The sequence below is a fragment of the Belonocnema kinseyi genome, chromosome 10, assembly GCF_010883055.1.
Source record: "Belonocnema kinseyi isolate 2016_QV_RU_SX_M_011 chromosome 10, B_treatae_v1, whole genome shotgun sequence".
Taxonomy (NCBI): Eukaryota; Metazoa; Arthropoda; class Insecta; order Hymenoptera; family Cynipidae; genus Belonocnema; species Belonocnema kinseyi.
Window position 1 is genome coordinate 72630681 of NC_046666.1, and position 10457 is coordinate 72641137.

The window sequence follows — 10457 nt, forward strand, 5'->3', positions numbered from 1 at the left end:
AATCTCCATTGGTTTAAGCGATATTTTGCTTTGGTAAATCTTTAAAAGTTACTATTTTATGGAATTATTCATGTATTTTATTAATGCTAAAGAGTGACATTTATTGTGGAAAAAATTTTTCAATTATTGATACAATTAATAATCATTCATTTTACCGTTTAATAGGAAAGGGGGAGAACATTTTTGTTTCTTTTTTAATCTCTGACACTATGTCGTTTATTATTCAATAATTTTTTATTTCAGTATTTATACCTTAATGGTTCAAACAATTATCATTATTTTCCAATTAGAAGTTCCTCTATTCTATAAAAAGGAGCAAGTGATATTCATTGTTTAAATAATCAAAAACTGTCTTTCACCAAATATACCTGTCTTAAAACTCATTACTACATTAATTTCAGAAATAATAACTTTATACTATGTACAGGATGAAAAATTGTTAACTCAAATGAAAATTGTTTAAAAAATTGTCAAATATCCTAAATAAAAAATATTATTTTTAACATTAGTTAATTTGGTCATTAACTCCATAAAAAATAAACCTTTTAGGATCAACAGGGAACCAATTAAAAAAAAAAAAAAACTATAACTTATACCGAGAAATAATAATTGTTTAAATAATAGAAAATTAGTTAAAACATAATTGCAAATTGTATTTAATCGAAAGAGATAATTTTTTAATTGGAAAAATACCGTTTAGCATGAATTTGACATAAAACTGTTATTTTGCATGTTTAGTGGCATTTTCTGGCCATAATAAGAAGGGGTTGGGGAGGGGTCAATATTAAAAGTTATTGGGTGAAAATTATTCCTTGCATATTTCTTAATAGCTGAAAGAACTAGAATTTACAAAAAGTTAGTAACAAGTACTTCTTTTTTCTATTTCTTTCGATCGATAACCAAAAAAAAGTCAAATGTTTCAACCACTCAAGTGAAGGGTTCCGGGCGTAAATGCTGAAACCCGAATTTTTCAGGAAACACAAGAATCTGTTTACCGTTCACGGATTTAATTCTAAAAAATAATAAATTTGAGCTATTACTTAGTTCTATTGCATCGCGGAAGGAGCACTTAGGGACCTTACTTAAATTATTGCGTACTTAATGTATCTATTTAAGTCGAAATTGCATTTTTTTAATAAAAATACAACGGTTTGGTTAAAAATACTATAATTTTATAAAATTCATCCTTTTTGGTTTAAAATTCTACTGTTTTGTTAAAAATTCAACATAGAATATTCACTTTTTGTTTAAAATTGAACTATTTCCTAAAAAATTTCAATTTAAAATTTATATTTAGGTGTTGAAAAATCAACAAAAATCTTCTTTGAATGAAGATTCATCTATTTTTTGAAAATTTATCATTTTAATTTAAAAAATTCATCTATTTTAGCAGAAATTCTGATTTTCTTGGATAAAAATGCAACTGTTTGTTTGAAAATTCAACCATTTTGTTAAATGATCCTTTTTGTTGAGAACAGCACTATCTTTTTGAAAATTCAACTATTTCGTAGAAAATTTTCTTTATGTTTAAAATTCATATTTTGCTAATGAAGTCAACTGAAATCTTGCTTGGATGAAAATTCAAGTATTATTAGAAAAATTGTATTTTTGAATCAAAAATTTATCTGTTCTAGTAGAAATTTCATATTTCTTGAATAAGAATGCAACTATTTGGTTGAAAATTATACTGTTTTTATTGAAAATTCGTCTTTCGGGTTGAAAGCTCAAGTATCTTCGTAGAAAATTTACTTCCTGTTTAAAATTTATATTTTGATGTTGAAAAGTCAAACTAAAATCAATCTTGAATGCAACTTCAACCATTTTTTTGACAATTCATCTTTTTAATTGAGAAAATCGTCTATTTTAGTGGAAATTGCAAGTTTCTTGGATAAAAATGTACCTTTTTGATGACAAAGTAGTCTTCTTTGCGTGAGGCTTCAACTATTTTGTTTGAAAATTTTGGTTGAACCACTTGGTTAAGAATTCATTTTTTGTGGACGATTCATATTTTTAGTTGAAAATTCATTTCTTTGGTTGAATACATATTTATTTGGTCGGAAATTCATGTTTTTCAATTGAAAATCCAACTGCGTAAGTAAAAGCTGAACTAGTTTGTTGAATTTTTGTAATGAATTCGGAGAGAAATTTCAAGAGATTAATTCATGGAAGCGCATGATTTTAGAACTACAATTTTCAAGTACTTTAAAAACTCGGACTTTATGATCTAAGAGCATAGAGTTCTGAAACTTCGAGACTCATGCTTTATAAGCAAGGGTTCCGAGGTCTTAGTTCTCACGCCCAATCGTGATAAAATCAAGGAGCAGTGCCGTGAATTAATCTCATGAAATTTCTCTCCGTGGAGGTTTATCATTTTCGTTGAAAATTTAACTATTTGAATGATTTTTATTTGCGCTAAAAATTCAATTTATTCTGTTTATAAAAGATTCAATGGTAAAAAAATGAAAATGCTGGTCTGGTATTTGAATGATAACGCTCAGGGACACATTGCCTAATTCTACCAGCAATAACTAGTATAACAACAAACTTCTATCCATCTTTATGCCTTTCCGATAATGTGTTTGAAAAAATGAACCATAAATTTAAATTTAATTAACAGTGGGCATTTTTCTATGCATGGGAATCAGCCGCCAATCATGAAATGAACCAAATCCCATACCCTTTTACATAAGCGTAGATTGTCATATTGTTAAATGCACTCACTTTATTGAAAATTGATCATTAAAAAAAGTAAATAAAATGATTCACAAATGAACAATGAAAAAATTATAAATTTTTCCATGTATTGGCTTTGAAAGCTATATACATCTTTCGTAAATATTTATTATATATGTATAAATATTTATATCTACAAATGTTTACATGCAAAGCATGTATTATCTTAAATACGAAACATTTTCCATTCGTTTAACTCATATGTCTTATTATTTCTGGAAACAATAAATTAAGAGTACAGTAAGGGAGGTAGAAATCTTTTGCTTAAAAGGGGACCTATAATCCGTTACATAATTTAAGTACGGCCACTTACAAAAAACGACCTTCTACGAGAAAATCCTAATTTAAGAACGACACGTCCGAAAAAACGACGGACCTGGCGATTGAAGCTGCATAATTATATTTTTTATCAATCATTCCTTTGAGCTATTTTGTAACTCTATTGTATCATGAAAAGCACACAGGAAAATAGTAATCACTTTAAAAATACCAAACATGAATTTTGACCCACTTGTAAATCTAACTGGACCAAAAGTTTCTACAGGCACGAGCTTGATTAAAACAATGCTTTTAAACGAATAAAACGCATTGCCGAAAGTTGGCACTTAAGCCCTTATGCACCTGGACACTTCAAGTTAATTTGGTTTTGATATCTTTGAATAGTAAAGGTTGAAAATTGGAAGTTTGTTCAGTTAAAATTTATAGGGAATTGCGTCATAATGCCTCATATAAACAAAAACATAACCTAAAATATTAGATCCCTTTGTTTTCAGTAGCATGGCTGGTATTTGTCAAACACTTACTTAGAAATAAAACTGTATTCTTTTCTTCAACATATTACATGTTTATACATAAATAACGTACTGCGAAACTTACCTATAAATAAAAGTAATCTTTTGTTTGGATCGTTGAATCGTTTTCTTGAAGCAGGGTGCACAAATAAAACAAACAGAATATCCTTTTCACTTTTCTAAATTATAAAGCAATTCTTCATTTTTACATATTTATTTGATTTAAACGTCCCAAAAATGCCGAAAAAAACAACATTCTAAACAAAAGTGTTACATTGCATATCAATCACCACTGCACCACAGTGGCAAGGACAATGAAAGGTAGAAGGTGAACTCAATGAAAATTTTATTCTTCCCTACACCAACTCGCCCATGAAATAAAGTAGCGCGAAATTCAAAATCAAGTATTATACGTATTTAAAAACTGGCACTGAAGGTACTAAAAAACATTAATCTAATTACAGAAAAATTTGGAATGCTACTTAATTAAATATTTAAATCTGGTAAAACATATTTTTATAGAAATGTCTAATTTATTCTTCTAAAATAATCAATAAAGTATAAAAATTTCCTAATCATGTTTGAATATTCAAACAGTAAGATATAGATACGTAAATTAAAATTGTGCAATTATTATTTGCGAAGACGTGAATTCTTTTTCAATTTTATGATTTTTTAATCCGAATCAATCTCTTAGCGATGGAGTATTAAAATCAGTCATTTGGTGAGAACTGCATACAAAACTTGACCTGTAACACAGAAAAAATCGCAAATTCGCTTTACAAGTATAATTATTTTTAGCTAATTGTTTAAAAATTTTAAGAATGAATCCATTTCAAATAAAGCAGATTCTACACTTTAAGTCGTAGAATCTCTCAGCGACAAAATGTTTAACTACTACGACTTCTGTTTTACAACAAAATCTCTAAACTTCTATAGTGTTTTTGATCTAATTCAGATATTCCACGTTTCTTTTAAGTATTTGATGACTTTCACCGTCATCTTTCGAAGGCCGTAGGTAAATTAAAAAAAAGTTAAAAATAAACAAAATGGCGATGATTTATTTGAAAATATAACAAGCCAATTTTAACCCAAAAAAACACAATTATATTTTCTGTCAATTTTTTGTTCAATTTGGCATTCTTTAAAAATACATTGTTTGAGCTTTATGCGGGCTAGACAATTTTTGTAGCCAGGAGAATTTTTGGGGGAGAAAATCTAATTTTTGCCTTTTTTGCGGAAACGACAAAAGGTAAAAATACGTTAATATAGTAGTTTGAACATCTACAAAAGTTCTGCAAAAAATACCACTAGCTCTTTCGTGATATCTTGTATCGTTTCCGAAAAAATGTGAAAATTCAAATTTACGAGAAAAGAAAATTATTTTCTGATTACAAACGTTTTAGGACCTACATAAAGCTGACAGGATGTCTCATAAGATATCTCACAGAATGCTAAATTCAATTAAAATGAAAGTGTTCAATTTTTGTTGAAATCAACTGTTTACATTTTCAAACAAATCGTCGCTATTTTGTTTATTTTTAACTTTTCCAAAGGCCATCGAAAGTGGACGGTAAAAATCTGTAGAATCTGAAAAGAAATGTCGGGTATCTAAATTAGATCATGAATTATAGAAGTTTAGGCTTTTTTTTTAAATAGACGTCAAAATTTATTCAATCGTAACTTCATGGTAACATTTTTTTTCAAATCGTGAAAATATGTGTAACCTGATTTCCTTTGAAAAACAGCATATTTCGTAGATATGCCTATAACATACACTATGAAATTCAAATATTACATATCAAAAGCATCGAATGCTATGTTTTTTCTTTCTAGAATTTCTGGAATATTGTAGAAATTACATTTTTTTGAATATGAGGATAATTTTTAAATAAAAAAATTTTTTTGTTGCAAACCAAAAACTTTCAACTTTGTTATAGAAAATATTGTAAATGTAAATCAAAATATTGCAAATTAGCGAATCGATTGACTTACTTTATTAGATCTTTCTCATATATTATAAAAAATCGCATTCATATATAACTTCAAATATTGCAGTAAACTGACATGTATGTTAAATAAATTATTTGTCTCACCTGCTGGAAATTACACTGCTAGAAATTCTTGTATTTAATTTAATACACATGTATTGGTAGTTTTTTTCAGATATGTATATTAAATTAAAGATACGACCAAATTTGAAAGTTCAAACACACATCTGAAATTGAATATACATTTGTATTGAATTTAATACATATGTGTAGTAAGTTTAATTTATACAGTCGACGCTACTTACCTCGCTGCTATTTACCTTGCACCACGCACCTTAAACAGACTCAAGAGAGGGGCAACATCGTCTCTATGAAAATTACTCCCCTACGGTCCCATCCGCGGCAAGGTAAATAGCGTCGACTGTAATTGTATTAAATTTAATACACATGTATTAAATTTCACACACACTTCTGTATAGGATACAATAGAATATAGATAACCTGAAAAATATGCTTTAGTTATCTAATTTGAATATATACTTCTTAGGTTATCTATATATGACGTAGAACGAAGGAACCAACCTTACGACCGAAAATGAGTTTAGAAGAAATCATGTACTAACAAGTACATGATACAATCAGGATTTTTTGATCCGATAAGAGGAGGAACTAAATTAATTAGTTTAACCAAATTAACTTACCTTTTCACTCAGGCGGGCGACTGGCAACTCACTGTAAGCACTCATCAGCTGACACCTCACAGTAGTGTTGCCAGAACGAGCTATAAATTTACCCCCCACCATACCAATCGTTTGGGAGCCTCAAACCAGAAGGTGCAAGATTACCACTGTAAGTTTGTGTGTAAGTCGAAAATGCACGACTCGACTTCGGTTTTCTACTGTAAAATGATTGGCTATCTGAAAGCTTCGGAAGACTTCGGTGGTCTCCTATTTACATCTCGATCCTCATTTGAAAGAAATTCAAGAAATTGACGAATTTAATGTTTTGCGTGATTCTTAATTTCATGCATGAGTCGATATTGAGTTTATGCTTTTCAGGTGTATGTAATATGCAGAATGGATATTATTACTATCATATATATTATGCATGTTAATATTATAATTATAAAATATGATATCAATATTAAAGACTTGTTGACTATTTATTAGTAATAAAAATAGTTAAACTTTTAACTAAAACAATTAGTTCCCTGCCAAAAAATAAATTTTGAAGAAAATACATAAATTAAAAAAAAAATGGTTAAAATTGTTTTCAACAAAACAGTTAAATTTTTGATACAAAAAATCAATGTTTAATCATAATTAAATTTTCGACAAAAAAGATGAATTTTCTACCAAGAAAGACGAGTATAAAATACAAAAATTTTCAACTGAAAAGATCACTTTTCAATAAAACGTAGAATAGTTAAATTTGTAATTAAAAAAAAAAAAAATTTTAACCAAAAGCAAAAAGAATTTTCTACAAAATAGTTAAATTTTCAGAAAACAAATTTTTCCAACTAAATTGATGAATCATCAACCAAATAAAATAAATTTTTAACAAAGTAGTTCCACCTTCAACCAGGAAATATGAAAAAAAAACGTTCAAATTCTTTAAAATCGCTTGAAATTATTGAAATGAATTGAAAATGCCTTGGAATGTTTTAAAATATCCTAAAATATTTAGAATCCTTTAAAATATCTTGAAATGTTTCAAAGCTCCTGAAAATTCCTTACAATTTTAAAAATACCCTAAAATATTTCAAATCCTTTAAAATCTCTAACTAAATTATTGAAATCAATTGAAAATGCTTTGAGAGATTTTAAAAGATTTTAAAGGATTATAAATATTTGAGGATGTTTTGAAAGATGTCAAGGAATTTTCAACTTATTTTTATAATTAAAAGGAATTTCAAAGAATTTAAACAACTTTAGCAGGGTTATTTTAAAAAAATTCTAAAGTGCTTTAGAAATCTTTAAAAGATGTCAAGGTGTGGCAAAAGATTTTGAAGGTTTCGATATATTTGAGAGTATTTTAAAAGGTTTCAAGGAATCTTTAATTTATTACAGTAATTTAATATGAGATTTTAAAGGATTCGATATATTTTAGGATATTTTAATAGATTCCAAAGCATTTTCAATTGATTTCAGTAATTTAGTTAGAGATTTTAAAGGACTTGAAATGTTTTAAGGTATTTTTAAAATTGCAAGGAATTTTCAAGAGCTTTGAAAAATTTCAAGAGATTTTAAAAGATTTAAAATATTTCAGGATATTTGAAAACATTCCAAGGAATTTTCAATTCATTTCAATAATTTTCAGCGATTCCAAAGAATTTTAACGATTTTTTTCATATTTCCTGGTTGAAGGTGGAAATACTTTGTTAAAAATTTAGTTCGTTCGGTTGATAATTCATCAATTTAGTTGGAAAAATTTGTTTTCTGAAAATTTAACTATTTTGTAAAAAAATATTTTTGGTTTTGGTTAAAAATTAATTTTTTTAATTAAAAATTTAACTATTCTATGTTTCATTGAAAAGTGATCTTTTTTAGTTGAAAATATTTATATTTTATTGAATACTTATCTTTCTTGGTACAAAATTAATCTTTTCTGTCGAAAATTTAATCGTACAGCTGAAAACCGAAGTCAAGTCGTGAATTTTCGGCTTACACACGAACTTACAGCGGTAATCATGCACCTTCTGTTTTGCGGTTCCCAAACGGTAGGTATGTGGGGGTAAATTTGTAGCTCTGACGCGTGCGGGCTAGGCACCCTGTAGTGAGGGACGCGCCAATTGGTCGAGCGAGAAGAGAGCGATACTTCCGCTCTAACAGCAGATACTGTTGGAACGGAAGTTGGAGTCAGCGGTACAAGGCGCGGTGTATTTAAACCGCAACAAACACGACAAACACTAAGTATATCGGAGGTACAGAAGCGTGACGTTAAAGCAAATTTCATTAACTGTACAGTATCTGCTGTTGGAACGGAAGTATCGCTCTCTTCTCGCTCGATTAATCCGCACTCATCTGCCTGTTTGGCGCGTCCCTCCTTACAGGGTCCCTACAAGCGCTATTCGCATACCGAAGCGCGAAGCTGTAGTAAACTTTGGTATAGTATCTTGATTTGGAACGGAAGTGTCTCTCTCTTCTCGCTTGACCAATCCGCAGTCAGCTGCCCGATTGGCGCGTCCCTTACTACAGGGTAGTAAGGGACATGTTTGAAAACCAATCCACTGAACTCAAGGATCATTTGTCGCAAGTCTGCCAAATCTATACATATAGGCCGGTCAACAAAGCTGAATGACGAGGCTTAAATGGAAATAATTTATAACAATGAACTTAGTTATCAGGAAGATTCCTTAGGGGTTCTTGAAACACCTCCCAAAATTCAGTAAATTTGGGGGGGGGGGTCGAGCCGCCATCTTCCAATATGGCGGATTATTTCATTTTTTTAGATTTTTCCTGGAAACGGCTGTTTTTAGAGCAAAAATATTTATATAATAAAACACTCTAAATTTTCTTCTGAATAAAAAAGGTTATATAATATATTGCCATAAAGTGAATAGTTTGCCTGGAAAATTGAAAAGATTGAACATTTTTGGAAGTTCATTATTTTTGCATTTATGAGCAATTGGCTCAGTGAAAACGAGTGCAGTTTATTGTTTCGAGCTTGGCTGAAGGTAAGCTACCGTGCAACATTGATAATTTTGTTGTAGCTATATTATTTATTTAATACTGAAAATTATTTTGTTCATTTTCAACGCTTAATTTGAAGAAGTTGCTTTCATTTCTCGAAGTAGGGACTTTCTCATTTACCTTCCTCATGTCTTAACAACGCATTTGCGAATTTTCGACATTTTAAATTAATTTTTTGATATTAAAAACCGCCTTTTTCCGAACCTGTGTCAAAACTCTCGGAAAATCCGAGTTGAGCCTGGGGGGTGAAGTAATAACGATGTATTTACTGCAGGCCCACTTTTTTCTTCAAACGGTAGAAGACATAATGCACCCATCGTAAATAATCTCAACTCCTTCCATATGCCTGGGGCCGTTCGAACTGCATTTCGCAGGACATGAAGCGAACACGGTAATGTGGCCACAGGCGACTATCGGCGTCCCTCTTCCGCCAAAGCAAACACGCGAGGGCAAGCGAGAGAGTAACGGGCTTGTTAGTACAGTCAAGTACAGTCATTTCTATTTTTGTAAGAGAACCTTTCTTCTCCCGCTAACATTTCACGTCTATTAAACGCTTTTTTTGTATCAGAAAAAAAATCATATCATTACTGATTTTTGCATGAAGCATTCCAGAGGTGCTCCAATGATCTTATCAAAATTCAGTAATGATCGGATTAAAATTAAGCTTAAAATCAAGCTCTGAAGTGAATTTAAACCTTTCGTTCGACACGCCTCGAAAATACTTCTGGCTTCACATCTACTGTTGTTTGTATAGAAAGTCATTTGTAAAATAATAATTTCGAAGATGATCTAACAAGAACAGAAAATTATTAACATTCCATGAAATAATTAAGATTAATACTTCAAGGGGAAGATAATAAAATAACCATTTTTGTGTCTTCATTCTTCTCCCGCTAACATTTCACGTCTATCAAACACGTTTTTTGTATCAGAAAAAAATCATATCATTACTGATTTTTGCATGAAGCATTCCAAAGGTAATCCAATGATCTTATCAAAATTCAGTAAGCGGGAGAAGAAAGGTTCTCTTACAAAAATAGAAATGACTGTACTTGACTGTACTAACGAGCCCGTTACTCTCTCGGTTGCCCTCGCGTATTTGCTTTGGCGGAAGAGGGACGCCGATAGTCGCCTGTGGCCACATGACCGTGGCAGTGATCCCAGATCTGAAACGAGATGCGGTCCAATACTATGACAGGGCTATGTCCGTGTGAATATAGTAGGAGACGCTGTAAATGACTGAGTTGCGC

The 10457-nt window shown here is 30.2% G+C and overlaps 1 protein-coding gene across 1 annotated transcript in view; it reads right to left on the minus strand.

Annotated features, from left to right (window-relative positions):
• The window catches only part of LOC117181762 (poly [ADP-ribose] polymerase tankyrase-1-like), a 21699-nt gene extending 17881 nt beyond the window's left edge, over window positions 1–3818 (minus strand). The window contains exon 1 of the mRNA XM_033374729.1: window positions 3610–3818. The gene's annotated coding sequence lies outside the window, so the exon portion shown is untranslated. The remainder of the gene's footprint in view (window positions 1–3609) is intronic.
• Between the last annotated feature and the right edge of the window lie 6639 nt (window positions 3819–10457).